Below are 21,185 nucleotides of genomic sequence, written 5' to 3'. Positions count from 1 at the left end.
ACCTCAACTTTATTTGACTGAATACTTGCATCAAGTTTCACAGACCCTATTTTACTGTCCTGACTTGTCTAAAAAAAAAAAAAAAAAAGTACCTAATTTTGCTTGGCAAGTGCTGCTTTGTTCACTCTCAAGTATTGGCATCTCTGGGTTTGTGAAACCAGCAGTTAAAGTTCACTTATTTTTTGGTATGCATTTTAAATTCAGGTGTAATCTGAATCTTAACTTCATTCAATTTGGGTTCCTGAGCAAAAGTTCCAACATGGCAGTGGATCCCAGATTCCTTCCACTTTTCAGCTTTTTTTTTACTTCTCCTCGCTTTCATCTCTGCTGATAGTATAAATAATTCACTACCCGCTGTTCTGTTTGGATTTGTATTAGTAGATGAGTGTGTTGGGGAAACTTTTGTGAATGGAAATTAACAGGACTCATTACACAGCTCTTTCAAGTCTGGCCCAGTGGCAGATGGAACAAACACAGACAAAAAAAAAAAAAAAACTTAGTTTATTATGATTTTTATTTTAGATGATAGTTCCATGAAATGTTGCATTCAATCTAGACATAATCCCACAACAAAAATTGTGATGTATACATATCATTCAAATACCTCATTATCAAAAGCAGTGTGGACATAATGCTGAGAATAGCACAACTATTTTGGAATAGGTAGCCCTACCAACAGAGCAACTAAACCGATTAAGCATTATAAGCCTCCTTTTCAAACACTTTTAGATAACACACAACTCATTTGGTCAAAAAACACTCTTAGTTTGCCAAAACATGTCATGAGTAATTTTCAAAGCCCTTTTATTGTGCATTTTACTATTTTTTTTTTATATCATAAAAGAAAAAAGTGTCCTCTACAAAGGCATGAGTAAAATGTTGCTTTGCCTTGTGGATGTCTGTTGCGCCACCAGCCTTTTGCCTACGTCGCTGGAGTGAGCAGGAGTTGTGCCTTGTTACCTGGCAACCACCCCATTCACTGGCTCCAGTTCTAGCAGAAAGCCAGTTCTAATCACCCAGCACATTTTCAGTCTAACAAACAGACAGGCGCTCGGCTTAATCTTGTTAGCACGATGAAACCGTTTTCACATATCGCTGCAAATCAAATCATCCCAAAGGCTTTGAGTATGAGGAGGTTAGGATAACAATCTGAGGTGGATTAAAAGAGCCAAGTTTTCATGTGACCACCTTCCATTTTCATTCTTTTTTTCTACAAGGGTTGTGCAGTGGTTCACACAGAGACAACAGAAGCGGTTGTTACCCCCAACTATGTTCTATTTACAGTAAAAAAAAAATACACTAAAAAAATGGTGTCCATTTTTGTTTTTGTTCTGCTCTTTGTGCTTTTAAATTAATCAGAAAGAAGACCTTGGTAACATTTTAGATTGTTTATGTTCCCCAACAGTAGTTGCAGAAACATAAGCTCCTCCTGATTTCCACAGTAATATAAATTAAATATCATCCTGGAAAAAATTAAGACATTTCCACTGATACAAAAAAAACGTCTGCGTTTTCAAAAAGCGACAATCTTATTTTTTAAGTAAATATTAAAATAAGCTTAGAAATCATAATTTGCTGGCATTCACTTATTTTTTAAGCTGTTTTTTAAGTGTATATACAGTGGTAGCCACAGCCAGCTATTTACCTGTCTCAAGACTGTTGCGTTATCGCACTGTGACAATGTCACAGCTTGCATTCCTCTTTCTTCTAACCAGTTTCGAATCAACTGTAAAAATAATGTGATATCTTGTAACAATTGTAAGTCGCCCTGGATAAGGGTGTCTGCTAAGAAATAAATAATAATAATAATAACTGCACTTCATTAGTCCTTCCACCAGGTGCCAAAAGAAAGCAGAACATGCATTAAACAAACCAGCAGGTAGCGCTGTGGCGTTCAAGACTAAGATTTCAAGACATTTTGTCAGAGGACAGCTAAACTGCACATAGTTAGGAGTTATGCTCTTACGTTAATTGATTGTTCACGCTCGTCCTAACGGGAGGAGTTATAGTTATTGTACTAAAATCAGTATAGCAGGCTGTGTAAACAAAGTGCTTACAAGTATAAATACCCCACACAACACTCACTCCTTTTTTAAGCGTACAGGAAATGATCAATCCAACAAGAATCTAAAATGGTCTGCAGCATAGGGTGACCATATTTTGTAAACCAAATCCAGGGACACTCAGTTATGGGAGCACAGCAAAGTAGCCAAGACTGAAATGTGTGTTGCAGAGTGTATCGCGAGCAGCTTATATTTTAACAGATGCACATATTCATTACAAATAGAAAACAAATATGCATATAACCTACAGAAACAAACACACACTCGGCAATAATTGCAAAAAACTTCATATTTTCAAAAAAAGCAGACATTTTATAAATTCCCCTAACAAAACAAAACAGGCAATATGCAAGAGCCTACTTCTCTTGCTGCCTCAAGCCAAAGCTAAGTAGCCAGGGTTACACATGGACATACTCAGAACTTTGGGATATGGAAACCCAGGAGATTCCTGAAAATATAAAATCGAATTTTACTGACATCCTACTGTTTAGAGAAGGAAAAAAAAGTATTTAAAAAAAATAAAAATTGTATTTTAATGGGTTTATTCTTCAACACTGTTTAACACATTTACATACGCACCAAGCAAGAACACACAAATAGCACTGGCATTTATCAAAAACGGGACAACGAGCCAAAACCAGGATATTAAACTTAAATATTATACTATATATTATAATAAAGGTCTGTACTTACTCCCTCGCCATTCTCATATAATCCTCATGCAGCTGTTTTTTCTGTTCATGCGGTGCAGTTAGCCTATCTAAACCGAGCACGTTTTTTTTTTAAACGCAAGTGTTTTTGTTTTTTTCAGACAAAAATACATAACTACGGTAATGCATTTATTAAAAAACAAAGTAATCTAAATAATGTCCTCTTAAGTCTAGTACTTCACACTCGCTCCAGTGTGTACTGAAGCTGGATTTATCGGCAGTTGAAACAAGAGCGGGTCAGCTCAACAAACTAGACCGATAGGCTACAGACAGTAGAATGTCAGTGATAATACAAAGAAACTGAGTGGTAGGAATTTCTGTCAATCAACCCACGGTAACTTTTGGTTGGATCGTCAACTAAACTCAAAACCTGATTGGTTACAGTGATGAATCAAGAAAGCGGTTGGATGTAATTTAATGATAGAAACATGGATATTTCTCTCTAAAGCATTTACATTACATTAGACCAATGCGAGAAATGAATAGTAAGTTTATTCGGGGATGAGCTTCGTGAACCGGTGACCGTTCCGGGGACATTATTTGCCCGAGGACACAGTACCTCATCCAGTGACTGACCCCGGAAAACAGGGACGTATGGTCACCCTACTGCAGCATCTTTATTAATGTAGATGTGTATTTATACTACCATTATAGTATGTGTATGATTCACTACTCTGAGTCAAAGTATTGTACAGTTCTGTGAATTTTGTATTTGTTAATATGTGCAAGGAAAAAATGAAAACTTAAGAGTGTTGAGCTTTTATTTGATCTAATTGGCTGCATTTTCACATGCATTACGGCAGCATGTTGTCTGTTAACAGCTAAGTGGCTTTAGCAGACACCAGATGTCATAATACGTGAGAAAATGCAACCAATTAGCGTTACTGGGTGGTGTCATTAACAATGACTTTGAAACACAACCATTTCAATAAAGTCTGAAAGTAATGCGGTTGTCCGTTTATGACTTTTCCTAAATACATGTATTAAATACCCTGACAGCATTTGAAAGGCAGGATCACAAAAATAAGGAAGTTATAATCCCACCCACCTACAACTGTCAAAGCTGTCATTTTGACTGCTTTTTACAATACATGTCTTTATTTTGAATATTTTATTTTTATATACAAGCCTGTTGTTATCTCTACTGGACCTGGCAGCCATCAATTCCTTTGTTTTGTACAAGGAATGCACCGTGGAAAATATCAGTAGGAGAGATTTCATCTTGAAGCTAGCCATAGTGCTTCGGCAGAAACATTTTGATCAGAAAACTGCAAAGCAGCAGCTCAGCCTGGATTCTGTGCTGCACCAAGTGACGCACACGCAAGAGAAAACACATCTTACTTTAAATTAAAAACGACTTTCATTTTTTTCAGCTTTGTATGTACATATACTGTAAAAGAATCGCACCTCTCTGCGGTTCGTTGCCCCTTTAAAACACCACCCAACACACACAGGAATGGATTTTTGAAGCGCGGTTGCGCAATTTTTAATGGAAACACAAAAACAAAAATAAACAAAAAACAAACACCTAGCTCTTCTTTGAGCAATAACTAAAACAAAACAGGAACCTAAACTAAAAGACAGGACAGCTAAGCTGTTTACCTGTAACAAAAAATAAACAGAACAGCACACACAAAACAAAGGCTTCACTCTACTTTTTTTTTTTTTTTTTTTCCCTTAATTTTACGGCTGTACCCACCCACCAACACAGCCGAGCTTCTACCCTCTTCAGCAGCCCCCCGGAACAGACTGACTGCTCTCCTTTTAAACCCTGCACCTGGCTCCAATTTTCAATAGTAGCCAGGTGCAGGTAATGATTAATAATAAAACAATTAACAAAAGACAATTAACAAAACAATTAAACAATACAAATGTGCATTCCGCACATGTTTTTTTCTGCAGAGAGGCTTTAACCCCCTCCCTGCTCTCTCACAATACCTGTTTACACACTAGTTTATTTTATTATAGTTTTTTATTTTTTGAAGTAGTGCTTTATATGTGATTATTAAATAAACCCTTTTATGTTTAATTGTTCATTTAAATATGCCGTTTCGGCTTTGCAGATGTTTGATATGATGTGCTTGAATAAAACTTTTGAGTTGTATCCGATATTTGTCTTTCATTTCAATATTGATGTTGTTTCAGATGTAACCGTCATAATGACTGCAGGTGGCAGTTTTAGGTATGAGTATGACCGCGGCGGTTCTACTGTTAATGAAGAACTGTCACATTTCAGTAACCTACAATATCATGCAGGTAGGAAATGGGGTAATGAGATCATAAAAAGCCTAGATTGGATAATAGCACAGTTTGACAAACAAAGGGCGGCCTACCTGTATCATTAGACATATCGCAGAAAGACAAAAAAAAAACAAAAAAAAACATTAAACTCAATGAAAGAGCAGGTTTACATGAAGCACACAGATTGAAGGGTATTTAAACCTATACCACACGATTAATCTATAATCTACTGTGGCAAAGTGGTTAATAGTGTGCAGGTGCAGGTGATTAAAGAACAGACAGACAATTGTAATCCAGGTGCAAAGGTTTGTTTTACTTGTTTTTGTCCCGTGCCTGACGGCGAAACAAATAGTAAACAGTAATGAAGGTAATTAATACAGCAGCGTGTATTACTTAATTTATAATCCCTGGGTTTGCCCAGCAAATAATAGTCCTGTTTTTATTATATACCCACACAAAACACATACAGAAGTCAGTTTGTGCGGGAATTAGTGCTAGTGGTGCAAATGCAGTTATAGTGATATAGTTATAGTGCTGTTCTGGGTTTGTTCTGGCTTCTGGCGACAGTTCCGGAACGTGTCAGCTGTCTAGTGAATACAAACAAGCAAATAGAAAGAACAAAACAAATACTCGCAATTATTTCACCAAATACAGGTCCTTCCAGGTCATTTATTAATAACCCAAATTAAGGAACAGATTACGATTCTCCGTCCCCTTTTATGCCGTCACACATGACCCCTTGGTAAACAAGTGCAACCGTCTCTCCAATCTGCGGCTGCCACATCGTTTTCCTTCAGGGTCAATGCATTCTTGCAACGGAGTCTCGCCTTCATCCAGACTGGCCGACTTCCCGACCCTGGGAAAGAACTGTCAGACCAGCCAGTCCAAATAACTCTGTTCTCGCTCCTTAGTCCCCTCACAGGTCGGGAGGGAGATTTACAACCAAGAATTGTCTTTCTGTCACATCTACATATTAAGAAGAATCATTATTTCATACTTTTTTCTCATGTGGTATAGTTTGTAAGACATTTCTCATCAATTTAGTTCCCCGTCCAGGCAGGTTGGTCTCGGTTCATGAGCATTTTGATTGATAGTGACGGAGTAATTGTGTGGTATAGTTTTCAAGATGTTTTACATTGTTTTAGTGCCATGTCCTAATAATATACACAAAACACCTTTGTTGTAAATGTTGTTTGCTATATGAAAAAGTACGCCAGCAAAACACAGAACCTTGTTTAACTATACTAGTACATACTGTATATACTTTAATTGTTATTTGATGCGACCAGATGTTTAATGTATGCTTTTTTTAACATAGTTAAAAACCATGTAAACCATCAGACTATAATCATCAGACTGTGACACTCCACACATTGGGGAAAAAAGATCAGTCACCTACAGTGTCAGTGAGTATAATTGTGGCTGTGCTTTCAAAGCAGTAATTGAGTCAGTGCAGAGAATAGTTTTTGGAATGCACTCAATCTATGCTTTTGTAAATTATAAAAACAAAAAACATGTTTTGTGAGCAGCCACATATATCTTTTCTGTATTAGTTTAATATTTATTCATTATCCTTGTTCCAGTTATTATAATTACAATTGCTATCCTTTTATTTAATTCATAACACAATATGCTTAGTCAGGATTTGAAGGTTGAACAACAGGAAAACAAAGTATCTGTTAAAGTGATTTATTATTATTATTATTATTATTATTATTATTATTATTATTATTATTATTATTACTACATATAAATATTATATTTGTCCAGTACCGCATCTCTCAATCGTAAGAATAAATTACTAGTAGTTTCCCTAGGCTGTTTTAATTAGCAGACCAGTTCAAACCAACATAACTCCAGTCACCACCAGTAGAGGTCTGGTTGACAGCAGCAGCTTCCACTTCTAGCCAGTGGGGACAAGGATCCCAATTTGCATTGGGGCCTTTCAGGCAGTGAAAGTAGCTCTGAGCCTGACCCTCAGAGCTCATCTATCTGTGAGGAAAGAAGCTGCTTTGATGATTTCCCCCAGTGGATGTAATTGTGCTCATTACTGCCCATTTACATTTCATTGCCTGATTATCACAAATGCCTCATTACTGTTGATAAGGGCCACTGTGCTGAAACTACTTGCTAAATGTTCATTCCTGGGTATGCTCTGTCATCGGTGCACCAGGGATGTCAAGGAGGCTGACTGGGGAAAGAAAAGAAAAGAGGGGGGTGGGGAAGGACTGCTCTCAAATTTGATTAAAGGCTGTGATTTAAATCGATATTTAATAAAGCGGCTGCTGCCACATAACGTGTGCAATTCCCCATGTGGGAAAGCACTGTGGTCTGGAGGGCCTAGCGGCCTGCTACATAACAGAATTGGTTTTCTTGTGCCGGTCTGGCACCTGTGTCCCTGAGCCCAGTGCCTCCTAGGTAATAGGTTTATGAACTGATGAACAGAGCTGATAGGTTCTAAACGGATTAACTAGGTGTCTGAGGCCAGCAATGAATACATCAGGCAAAAAGGGGAAAAAAAGTCAGCCAATATAAGCAGGGAAGATTGGAAGTGTTGACAGAAGCTGCACATATCTCAGACCCCACAGGCTGAAACACTGCTCAGCTCCTGCCACTCAACTTACTTTTGATTAATGGCTGCAGATAGCAAGCAGCAGGGACCGATGCAGCTTCAACAGCAGGTGCCAGGTAAATAGACCTGTTGTTTTCAAGAAAGCCAGGGATGGAATGTATGTCATCTTATCAGTTACAAGGAAGGGGTGAGAATTAGTTCTTCAAAGCAGGGAATAGCACCTCGTTTTGGCGACTCATTCAATTCTATGTCAGCAGCAGCAAATGTTTAGGGCTGTATTTCAGGCCCTGTGAGGTAGAACCACAACCGCAGTGAATGAATCAATAGGAAGACCTGCCTCCAAAATAATCATACAGGTAGCTAACAGTGTTAGCTATGAGCTAATGGAATACTGTCCCTGTACTATCTGTTTAGTCTTTGTGTCTGACAAACCATGAAGCCCCAAGCCCTTCTTTAGCAGTCATTGTGTAGGGGTGGGCAAACACATGTCTTACAATGACAAATTCTAAGGTATATTTGTTTGAATCTTGCTGTCTCTGCTCATCCTGTTAGTTGTCATGTTTTCATGCTGATTAATTCTGGAAGGACGGTGGTTCTCGCACCCTCAGCTCCACCCCATCCTTCAAAATCAATTTGAAGTAACAGCAATAATAATGCAAATGTTGTAGGGCTTGCGGTAGTTAAGTGTAAGAACAGTTAAAATTTGTTGATATTATTAATGCCACTGAGTTTTTTGGCTTTTCAGGTTTTAAAATCTTAAGCATGAAAAGGGAGTAACAAGAGATAAAAACATAATGACTTTGCAGGAGCAGGCCTGTTTTATGATAACAAATACAGATACCAGGGAAAACAGAAACAAACAACCATACAGGAGAATCCACTGTGACAATACTGGAATAATTCACATTAAACAAGAGTGAAGGTTGCCAGTAGATGATGGATGCCAAAATGTAACCTGCCTGGCCTACTAAAGTTTTAGTAGCTCATCTCCGTGTTTTTAGTTCTCTGGAAATCCAACACATGCTTACAATTAGATGATGGCTTAAGTAGGTACTTATTAAAGTTTTAACTGCAAATTTTAGAAGCCAATTTCCAGAATTCATTCTTAGCCAAGTTCAGATGACAGGGCCAGTGCCAGGTTTTTGTGGGCCCCAGGCAATGGACCTCCAGTGGGCCCCCTGACCTTCACACCCAAATCAAAAATATTTTTTTTATCAAAAAGGTTTTCATAATCAGTAGTCCCTCACTAAACTGGACATGTTTGGAGTCCAAAAACATTTTTTAAATAAATCCATACAGTAGTAACATCAAATGAATAACTAGGGCACTTTCTTTTTACTTTAGCCTACTGGTAACACAAAATAAATCATGCTGCTGCAGGTCTCTACATTGACAACAAGATGTGCAATGCCAGAATGGCCATCAGTTCAATAAATTTGTAGAGGGCACCGAGGCCACTAAACTTAAGTCAAGGCCAAACTGTAGTTGGTTGTGTAATTTTGCTTAGGATTAATATATAAAGCTAATTATTGGCTACAGAAAGAAGCAACACAGTTTAACTTAATATTAGCTATTTATTCCGAAAATGCTGGGGTTAGGGTTAGGGCAGCTCGCATGCTCAGTGTTATTAGTGAATTCCTGATTGGACAGTATGTAACACAGCCAGCTGTTATGTTTTTTTACTGTACCTGTTTATTGTTTCAGTAAAAAAAACAAGTTTAATTTTCAGTGAGTTTGTTCTGTTATTTCGCTATTAAATACACCAGAGTAAACACAGTATCATATATTTTAGATACCGTATTCCTTTGAATTTAAGACGCCCTCGAATCTCCCACATTCAATTTGAGGCAAAAATAAAACATCAAATAAATATGCATTGACAAAGATCCAGCCTCAATTACTCATATGGAGGCAGTTTTGTGGCCATCTGCTGTCACACAGAGCATTACAGTTATGTGCTGCTTCTCATTTCCAGTCGTGATTACTCACACCTGTTATTCTCCCAGTTTGTAAACTGTGGTATTGCTTGGCATGTTGAAAAACACAGGGGTCTGATCAGCATTTCCGATCTGTCCAAGCTAATGCTGTTTGTTAGAAAAGCTGAAATTGCAAATGCTTCTCTTTGAATTCCTCAGGAAGCTAATGACGCTTCTCTGCAAATGGTTGTATGTTGGATGATTCCAGATCGGGCAGTAACATTTTGGTTCATCTTTTCTTGGCAGTAAGTCACGTTGCTGTTTGTGTACTCGGGTAGTCACGTCTTTTGTTTTGGCGATTTTAATACATGCATCACTATAATGTATTTTAATTTACGGTATTTCCAAACAAATCTTTTACATTATCATAATTTGAAAGCTAAGTTTAATGGCACATGTCCAACACACAAACCTTAAGTGTATTTTTATTTTTCGTTGTTCTTGTTCTAAGTGTTTTGATTGCAACGTTTTATTTTAAGCTACATTTTTAGTCAACAGTACTCACACACATTTGGTCACCATCACAACTGCTGCATGAAATTGGGGTTATCGTATTCTGCTGGTGTTAATACAGAACCTCTAGCTCTTTGCAGTCAAAAAGACGTCAAGCACAGGTCCCTAGTCGTTTTTTCTCTGGAAAAAGCAGAGAAAAGCTTTCAATGGCCGAGTGAGGCCAAGAGAAGCCGAAAAAAAATAGGAGGCGGATCTGAGCAATACACATAGTCCCTTCACCACAGACATAACATGGACATAAACAAACAAGATAGCTGCTTCCGCATCCAGCGCTCAAAGAATATCACGGACATTTGCCAAGCTTTTTGAGATGTTATAGTAGTAAAATAATGACTTGGATAGCATTATTGAGGAGTTTGGTGATAAAACAAGTGATCAGGAGATGATTTATCAGTATGCACTACTAAAGAGATATGTGATAAATACAGCGAATAAGGAATGGGGCAGGGCTGGAGATGCAGTACTGAGTGTCCTGTTGATATGCAGTGCCTTTTAAACCTGTTTTACTATGAATAAAATTACTTTTAAACAGCGTGTGTAAAACAAACAACGCGTATGAAAATAAATTGGACCTGACGCGCCTGACAGGCACTGAATAAATGGACCGCAAAGGGCTAGACTTCCAGGCATTTGTGTTCGATCAGATTGTTATAGTCCCTCTCGCGCTTCAATTTAAAACATGTGATATGCCGGCTTTTTTTTCCTTTACTGACCGACGTCATAGAGCATTCAAAATATTGACACAATTGTTGTGTATGGAATTGGTGCGACTTAACCACGCAAATCACGTAATCATGTTACTGTTTTGACTCAAGCACTTCCCAATACAGGCGTTTCTCTAGTTGCTGTAGATGAAGAGCACTGCAGCCATAATTGCTGTGAACAGACATACATTTTGAGGGGCATTGCGGCAATTTATATGGGCACCCAGGGCAATCGCTGCATGGACGTCGTTAATTTCGAGCCCTGCCGCTGCATTATATTTTACACATTACTGTTGAGTGTGAAAATAGTAAAAGATTATTTTTAATTAAAACTAAATGATTTTAGTTCATTTTCTTTTTTACTGTAGCAGTGTACTTACAGTAGTGAATTTGGCCCGGCTGAATTGACAGTTATCAAAATTAACAAAAGACTTTGCATCTTGATTTTCCAGAGGCAAATTTGTAAAGTATGGTATCAAAGTTAACTGATTCTGCTTCCTTCCACTCGATTGAGAGGAGAGCTAAGGCATTCAATCTTTCATTATCGCTAGTGTCTTCAATTCTTGAACCATTTCCGCTCCAGACAGATCTTTAGCAGCACATACTGAGAAATCCTTGCACGCCTTCTCCAGTTCTGCAATGTCAGCAGCACGTTTTTTAATGTCAAACAGGAATCCATATTTGGAGCGAAACTTTTGCAGGAAATCATCATTTTTGATGGTTTAAAATCATATAATTATAACAGGCGTTTAGGATGTTATGATAATATAGACGTTATGATAATGAGGCGTGACAAAACACTTGTCAAATAAAAGTCTTGATTGTTGGAAAGTATGACGGAAATGTGATCAGTGAAACACCTATCGTGAACGACAGGTGTTTTTAATAAACACTTGACCTGAGTACCGGGTTTAGTGTACCTACACTGTTGCCCCACATAAAGATGGCGTCCCGGAAAAACGTGACTTCCTTCACGGTCACGTGATCTTTGCGAAGGGATCCTTGGCTTGGCCCTACGCCCTTTGTTGTCGGGAGGCTGAATAACAACACAAGACCCTTTTCTCCCATCACAGAAACATTTGTATAACTGTGTGTTGAGATCAGCAAATAGCTTTCAGATTTACAAAGAAGTGGGGAGGAGAGAAGCCAATAGGAAGTGAGAAGAGGTGTGACTAAGGGAACAGGACACAAGCAGGAAATGAGAAAAGAACAAATGGGAGATCTGAAAAGTTTCACTGCACTGCACGCATACAGTTTATTTTTGTGAAAACTAAACGTTTCTAGCCCTAAAGGCTGCTTGAGTAGTAGCTGACACAGAAATACTACAATTACTCATATTTGCAATTTTATTTCTGTATGTGTGTGGGCCCCCCTCTAGCGTTGGCCGCAGGGCACTTGCCCAGGTGCTGAAGCCGGCCCTGTCACATGACAAGCACTATTCATTAATAGTGGTGGTTTCTCTGGTCCTGGTATGCAACTGAATGGTGTACATGGACCACCTTTAACTTTGTTTTATATGTACAGTGCAACAATAGCCTTCGGACAATGTTCATTGCGCCCTTTAAAATACTTGACCCAGACACAGAACTGCAAGTTTAGCATGATTGTTTACTTTTATTCACAAATAAACAAACAGAAAGCTAACTCCCATTGGAGTGCTAAACTAAACTTTTCTTCAATCTTAACTAACACGCGACGGCTAAGCCGTTTACCAGTCAGTCTGACCAGCTCTTCGTTTGCTATGATGAAAGGACCCTAGGGCAAGCCCTCTCAAAACAAGCGACTGGCCCACTAGATTGTGGACACAGTATTGACTGCTTATAATGAGGCTGGCTTACCCCCATCTGGGAGGGTGGCCGCGCATTCTACTAGAGGGGTGGCCACGTCATGGGCGCTCTTTCAAGGTGCATCATTGACTGACATTTGTACTGCTGCTAGCTGGGCTACTCCACATGCATTTACCAGGATCTACTGCATCAATGTGGTAGATCCCTCTACACCTTCATTATGCACAAGGGTCCTTGAGGGTGCACATGCACACCACCAACACTAGTTGGTGGTAGCGAGGCGTCCCTCGTATGCTGTCCGCTCACGCTCCCTCGCAACGGCTCTGGTATACTTTCCCAAAAGTATTGGTTGGTGGTCGTCTTCGAATTGAAAGGGAACGACGACCACCAAACCTTGCGAGGTCACATCACTCACATTCGCGGGATCAATGCAAAAGAGGAACTGAGCTCCGCGGAACGACTACTTATTCCCTCGGCAGGCAGGACCGAGGACGTCACTCCATGGAGGGGCCTATCGGCAGCTCTGACATAAAATGCTCAGCGAATACCTACCTAAGGCAGGCATATCCCAGAAGTATTGGTTGGTGGTCGTCTTCACTTTCAGGGAACCAGGGTTACGGTAAGTAACTTAACGTTTTTAAGAGCAAGAATTAAAAACAAGAATAAAAAAACTTTGCTGATAAAAGCTAAACCTCACAAATTTGTATTTGCATTGGGCAAGACTGCCACCTAAATGTGTAAACGCCACCATTTAGTTGAATAATAGTACATGCTTAGAAAATCCATAAACTATGCAGCAGACACATATGTATCATTGAATTTCTGAGGCATGTTTGTATTACGTTGCAATTACATACTGATTAAATGGCGTATTGGTTCATTATTAAACAACCTACTGTAACTTTTTTCATGCTTTTCATGCTTTTTTTTTACATACTTTTATGCCAGCAGTGGCATACAAGCGCCTGTTAGGAAACTACAAAGTCTACAATGCACCTGGACTGCTAAAATAATACTCAGAGGCTGGCGTGTGGGGGATAAATTGCCTTGCTTGTTAATTATGATGCAGTGTCAACCTTTTAAAATAATGTTTACTCCCTCTAAGTGAAATAGGAGACAGTATAGGAAAAAGGCAGGGGTTCAATTAAGTGTTGTCACCTCTGATAAAATCACTAATATATATATATATATATATATATATATATATATATATATATATATATATATGTAGCCTAGAGTACAGTTTCTGTTTGTTACCACCAGGGGGAGCTGGTTTAATTGAGACCCCCTGAGGAAATGTCTTATTGTACCCTCTATTCCAGGGGTGTGCAATTCCGGTCCTGGAGGGCCGGTGTCCCTCCTGGCTTTTGTTCCAACTGTGTTCTAAATTACTTAATTAGACCAATAATTGGTAATAATTGGTCCAATTAAGTAATTTAGGGCAAGGTTGGAACAAAAGCCAGGAGGGACACCGGCCCTCCAGGACCGGAATTGTGCACCCCTGCTCTATTCTATTGTGACTTCCCACGTCAGAGGTCAATGTTTTTGTTTTCTGTTGTGAAGGTAAGCCACATGGAATTATTCTCCCTTTTTATATGTTCAATGTTCAAATCTTACTTTAAAATTGCCATCCGTTGTTATTATCATTTGATATTAATTAATAAGTACCTGTTAAACACCCTTTGATTTATATTGGTTGTCAAAACATGTTATTTTATGATTTGTGATTTATGATGCAGTGATATGAAGTAGTTTTGATTTATGGTTATACAGGAACGGTGAGCATTTGTATTTTATTTTGGAAGATCTCTTTTAAATACATTTTAGTGCTTTACATCTGTTGCATAAGGAATGTTTTTGTTTTCTGTTGTGAAGACTGGATGGCTGTCTGGATGTGACTGCACCAACAAAAGAAGGAAAAACAATAAAACTGTGTTTGATCACCCGCAAAATATCAAAAGGTTGAATTATTTTTATTTTAAAACTAAATTAAGAAATAAGAAAATAACACAACGCAAAGTCACTAGCCTATAATAACTACTGTAGGGTCTGAATATTATTTTAAAAGAGTTTTGCTTGTACTGGTATCGTACTGTAGTAAATTTTGGTTTTGTTTTGTTTTGCTACAGGCAGAGTTAGTGTGTCTGTAGTAATAGTAGGACTACGTAAGGTGGTCTTACATATATATATATATATATATATATATATATATATATATATATATATATATATATATATATATATAATGTAAATCCAAAGCAGTTTTATTGACAATAAAATGTTTTAGTTTATTTGTATTCTTAGTTTGCTATTGCGTAAGTTACCTGTAGATTTTATCAGGATGTTTGATAAAAGCGATACCTAATCTGCAGTTGGTGTGTACAAATAACTTTTCCTTATGTATCTGTTGCACTAATGTTTGATAGTGTACTGCGTAGTACTGCAGCAAATTTGAAGTAATGTTTAATATCCAATTGAAAGGCCACGCCCATCGTTTGAACAAAAAAATGAGAATGTGGTATTCCTAGTATTAGGTAACAAAAACAAGAGACCTTGTCCCGGTACACAAAATAGACACCTATTTTCATTTCATTGGATAGACATCTTTTGTTTTGTTTGTTTACATGAACTGCATGTCTGTTTTAATTTCTGTTTGTTTGAGTTTGTTTGCAACAACAAATTATTAGGAACAACTACTCAACCTAAAAAAAGCTGCCTTCATTAAGAAACATAAACTATTTGTTTTTCACTCTGACTGAAGTAACTTGGTTGGTGTGTGAACATCAGAGCTGAACCTCTCCAATGTAAAATTTGAGTAAAATCAATGCTTGTAACTCTGATTCAAGTTGCATGCTTTACTGGATACAAATGTAAGTGTAATAAACCTAGTAGTCTTTGCCTGTGGGAGGCCCACCTCAGTTATGATAACAACAAAAGAACTGGCTTGCATAACAAAAAGAAATAAGGCAACTAGGCAACAGAAGTGTAATCAGGGAAGCATGTACTGTTTTATGTCAGACAAAAATATTTTGCCTAAAACAATGGAACACAGACCTATTAATCTTAGTATAAATGTATATCTTCATATTACAGGATCAGCATTGTTACACATATTCATTTATTAAACATGTTTCTTGTCTATCGACTGTAAACGCCCATGCCAAGTGAGGTGTTGTTTCAAATGCACTGAAGCCTAGTGTGCTGTTCCCATACATTCACTGTTAGATTATTGCTCAGTTATGCAAGGGATTACAGATTTGGGGAATTCAAATTAGATTAAAGTACAGTGTGTCTGCCCTCTCCTGGCCATCAACCCCAAATAGACACTCCTGTCATCAGTGTTCATTTGTTTTGTTTTTTTAACAAAATGTTTTTTTTACAGTTAAAAAAATATCAAATTTTACAACCTTCCAAAATCTGCAGCCTCAATTTACTTTTATAATGAAATTTCAGACTGTTATTCAGAAGTATTTTTATGTGTTCAAGACTAGAAATTCCAGCAATGCCCAGCTTGTTACTTCTTGAAGCTTAATTTATAAAATAAAATAAAAAAAAACAAAACAATAATAATAATAATTACAGAATCTGTACATCAATAAACTCCATAATGTCTGACAGTTTGCTCAGTATTTTCGCACTTCAGAATTACATGGCTACCTCGCCGGAAACAATAAGCAATAAGTGCTTTCTATGGTATTTTTCAATGAAAACTGTTTATTGTATCTCTGTGTGACAGTGATGACGGCTTCAGTGATGACGTCAGACCAGAAACACAGACTTGGAAGTAGCGGGTGAGAACTGAAACGCTACGACGTTCAGCTTCTTTTATTAATAGTAAGCACACTAAGACTATACAAACCAACTAAAGAGTCTTAAATTTAAGACCAGAATATAGCAGCAGAACAGGTTGGACAATGAACTAAATGCTGCTTTGATTGAAAACTTGTTTTGCTCAAATTATTTATATCTTTATGTTTTAACAAGGAGAATTTTAGGATTGAGACCATTAGATATTTGCATAATTCCGATATTTATTTAACATCATGTAATAAAATAAACTATATTGCAGAAGTCTACCGGACGCCATTATAGCAGTACAGTATTTCATGTTAGATTTCAAAATATATTTTGAAATCAATTTTTGTCAGTTTTCGTTTGAAGTATATGGAAAACTACAAAGCGGTATGTAATTCAATATGTTAAAGTAACATTGTTTGGCAGGTTTCATTCGACTTCATGAAGCAAAATTGGTTAATTCTATAGGGTGATGCAAAACTTTTGGCCATAGCTGTAATGGCTGATTGTTTAATTGTTTCTAATTACATCGTCTATGTTGAGTCTAACCTGACAGTTCTCATTCAAATATCCTGCGAATTTCTCCAGGCCCTACACATAATAACATAAACGTCAGAAATGTTACTGTTTACAGTACTTACAGATTTAGGTTAGGTTAGGATTGTTATAGAGGGGCTTAAGTGGAGTATGGGAATGATAACATATGTGGGAGGAGTTTACTAAGGGCATGCAGGTCAATTGCCTTGTCCTATTTGACAAGTGATTAGGGATTTGTAGATTCCACAAAAAAAGAAAGTGTGTTTACTGCAGAATTATAAGGTTAAATCGTAGTAAAGAGTAATAAAACAGAGAATGGTGCTGAATTCACAGCCATACACAGTAAAGGGCAATGTGATATGGAAAAACATAATAAAAGTAAAAAAAAACAAACACATCTTTCATAAAGGCATCTCTGACAGAGTCAAAATTGTAAAACTTGAATACACTAAATTGTGACTATTAGTGTTTTGCATATAGGAGCCTTATATCAAGAACTCCTACAGTACCTCTACAGTACAATAACCTCTTCTTATATAGCTGTACACATTCCATTGCCTACATACCACATCCCCAAAGGCAACACAATCCCATCGAATTACATTTCAAATTAGTGAGTTGAAATTGTATGAAAAAAAGCTATTTTAACAAGATGATCTTTTTTTAAGTTTCACAAGGTATCAGGTTTCACATGGTACCATGCTTTCAACTGTCAACAGATCTTCATCTACCAGTATTAGGTCATATGACATGTCATTGGAATCCTGTGAAATTATATACCTGCTGCCAAAAAAATGAAAGAATACAGATCATCTCTCAAATATTTCTCTTTCTCATTTTCAGCCACTAATGGAAGATAACAATGCTTGCACAGGCTATAAGCTTTGACTTTATTCCCTCCTATTATGTTTTGGGTCTATTTGACCCGACATTGGTTTCCATTGACCTTAAATGTTACCCCACCCCACCTATAATATTTAATGACTTTTCCTAGGTTGGGGTCAAAAACGTATAAACAGAAAATAAGAACTCTGAGATGTTCTTGTATATAACCATTGACCCAAGGTAGGAGGCTGTGTGGTCCAGTGGTTAAAGAAAAGGGCTTGTAACCAGGAGATCCCGGTTCAAATCCCACCTCAGCCACTGACTCATTGTGTGATCCTAAGCAAGTCACTTAACCTCCTTGTGCTCAGTCTTTCGGGTGAGACATAATTGTAAGTGACTCTGCAGCTGATGCATAGTTCACACACCGTAGTCTCTGTAAGTCGCCTTGGATAAAGGCGTCTGCTAAATAAACAAATAATAATAATATTTATGTACAGCTTTGTATTCATGAAGAAGAAAAAAAAAATGCTTTCACTTGATCTTTTATAACATGGGCAACATCTCCACATATGAATCAAGGTAGGCTGTCAAATTCCAATGTCCTCAAAATGGTTCCTGGGCCTACAACAGTAGGTACGTTGTTACTCACATTCATGATATAGCATCAGCATTTGATTTTTTCTTAACACCAGCAATTGAAAATCTAATACTGGAAATGACGAATGTGAAAGGCAGGCATGTTCTTGGTGTAAAGTAGAAGTAACCTGATTGTGTTGATATGCATGCATACATTGGGTTACTTTTGTTAGCTGCAGTGTTACAGATCCAAAGGACAAGAAACTGCTGGCTTGTGGAATACAGAAACTGGTAGGGCGATATTCACTATGTCACTGAAAACATTTCATATAATTGCTTGAGTGATTTGCTTTGATAATCATGATTCCAGAGGCAACCGGTGCGTAAGAGACTAATTAGCAGCTATCAGGGAAGTGTGGGACAAATGAGTACACATCTTACAACCCAGGACCAAATGTTTCAGTGGATGAACGTCTTGTCCCCTTTAGAGGATGATGTCCCTTTAGGCAGCATATGCTTAATAAGCCTGCTACGTATGGCATAAAAATAGAGTGTGCTAAATCTAGGTGTGCATGGAACACAGGGAAACTACATGAAAAAACACTTTAAAGAAATCAGGGGAGTTGTGTTGGAAATTACTCATAAACTTCAAGGTCATAATGCAGGGATGGAAATAAGACTGCCATTGCATAGCAGTCCATTTAATCCATTCCTGGTTTTACTAGGAGTTTAATAAGACACACCTGACCTTGTTATCTGTACACTCTGGATAATCAAGCTCATAGTAAAACCTGGAATGGGTGAAACTGTTCTTATTTCCATCCCTGTAATGTCACATATGACAGCTTCACATCCTACCGACTTGCTGCTGAGCTATTTAAAAAAAAGTTGACCATGATGCACAAAACAGTGAGAAAAAACAAGCCTGAGCTTCCAATGAGATTGTATGAGTGTGTACAGGGATGATAAAAACCCAAAGATGATATTGGACTATAATTCCTCCAAAAGGGTAGTTGACAACCTGGATAAACTGACAGCAAACCTACACCTCTCAATGCATGACTGCCCAATGGACACTGGCCAACTTCTACAATATAGTTGATGTGCCGGCATACAATATCAATGCAGTGTGGAATGCTGGCAAGCTGTATCGAAGCAGAATTTCCCTGGAGATGTTGGGCAAGGTGCTACTGACACTCCTCATTCAAAGAAGATCAAGAATGCCTGGAGCACCTGCAGTAATTGCTCTTATACAGAATGCTCAGGCAAAAGGAGCCAGTGCATCTCTGCCTGCAGCAACTGGCATTTACAAAAAAAAGTGTGTAAGATGCAACTTTTGCACTTCAAGCAATGTCAATAAGACAAATGCAGAACGTATCTGTGCAAACCTACATTCAGTCCATCATGTGCAATGTGGTCTCACAGTTCTGTCCTGCATTTACAAAGGACCTGAGAGTACATATCACTCATCCTGCTTTGTTTTATTACAACTATCTACGGCATGTTATGTCCTGTTTTTGTTTATATCCATATTAATTGGGACATTTATAAAGAAATTGTATTGAAAATGTACCAGTTATAATTAGTACTTCATAAAAAGGTGGGGTTTTTTTTGTTTTTTTTTTACATAGGCCTACTTGAAATTTTGCACTATGTTCAAACTTCATTCATTCCCATCTCCAAATATTAAGGTACAATACAATTTTGATTTCTTTGTAACAAAAGGGTCATATAATGTTATGATTCAATTCAATATATATTTCAGTTTATTATAATTTACATTAATTTATAATATTTAAGATAAAATAGTAAAAGCTATGCAAAGAAAACATATTTTATCAATTTGTTTGAAATTGCAAAGGGTCAATATGACCTGAAACATAACAGACGTATCTAAATTCTGAACATTAATACGAGGGTTAATATGCAGTATTTTGCCATTCTTTTATTTTTTTGTTTGTTTGTTTTTTATGAAGTTCAACTAACTACAAAGACACAAGTATTTGTTCCACCTCTCTGCACATGTATTTTGTGTATGTGAAGACATTTGAAGCATTAAAAGCTCATTTAATTTACATTGAATGCAGTGCTGTTTGCTATGCTTGGCCCTAACTTTTTTGTATTGAAATAACCACAAATGTGTATTTCATTTTTACTGTAAAAAGCATAATGTAATGAATGAAAGGAAGACCTATTTCGTGTTTTAATAACAGAAATAACAGCAGAGCTAAAAGCAATTAGCTAGAATATGATTTTCTTTCATTTAGCACTAGAACCGACGTGGTTATACTCATACCTAAAACCGCAGCTGGCAGTCGTTATGACAGTTACGTTTTAAACAACATCAATATTACAATTAAATACAAACTATTGGATACAACTCAAAAGTTTTTATTCAAACACATCATATCAAACATCTGCACAGCTAAAATGCTGTATTTAAATGAACAATTAAACATAAAAAGGTTTATTTTCTAACTTACCACATATAAAGCACTACTTCAAAAAATGAAAAACTATAATAAAATAAACATTTCAAAAGAAACTAGTGTGTAAACAGGTGTAAATAGGTATGTGTACATACAAAACTGTAAAAACGAAAGTAGTTTTTAATTTAAAACAAAAGTAACATGTTTTCTCACGCGTGTGTCACTCACTCAGTGCAGCACAGAATCCAGGTTGAGCTGCTGCTTTGCAGTTTTCTGATCGAAATGTTTCTGCCGAAGCGCTGTGGCTAGCTACAAGATGAAATCCCTCCTTCTGATATGTTCCCCGGTCGGTGCATTCCTAGTACAAAACGAAACAATTGGGTTCAGTAGAGATAACAACAGGCTTGTATATAAAAATCAAATAGAATATTGTAGGTTATATTCAAAATAAAAACAT

Source organism: Acipenser ruthenus, chromosome 3 (assembly GCF_902713425.1).
Source record: "Acipenser ruthenus chromosome 3, fAciRut3.2 maternal haplotype, whole genome shotgun sequence".
Classification (NCBI taxonomy): Eukaryota; Metazoa; Chordata; class Actinopteri; order Acipenseriformes; family Acipenseridae; genus Acipenser; species Acipenser ruthenus.
This window is presented reverse-complemented; position numbering follows the sequence as displayed.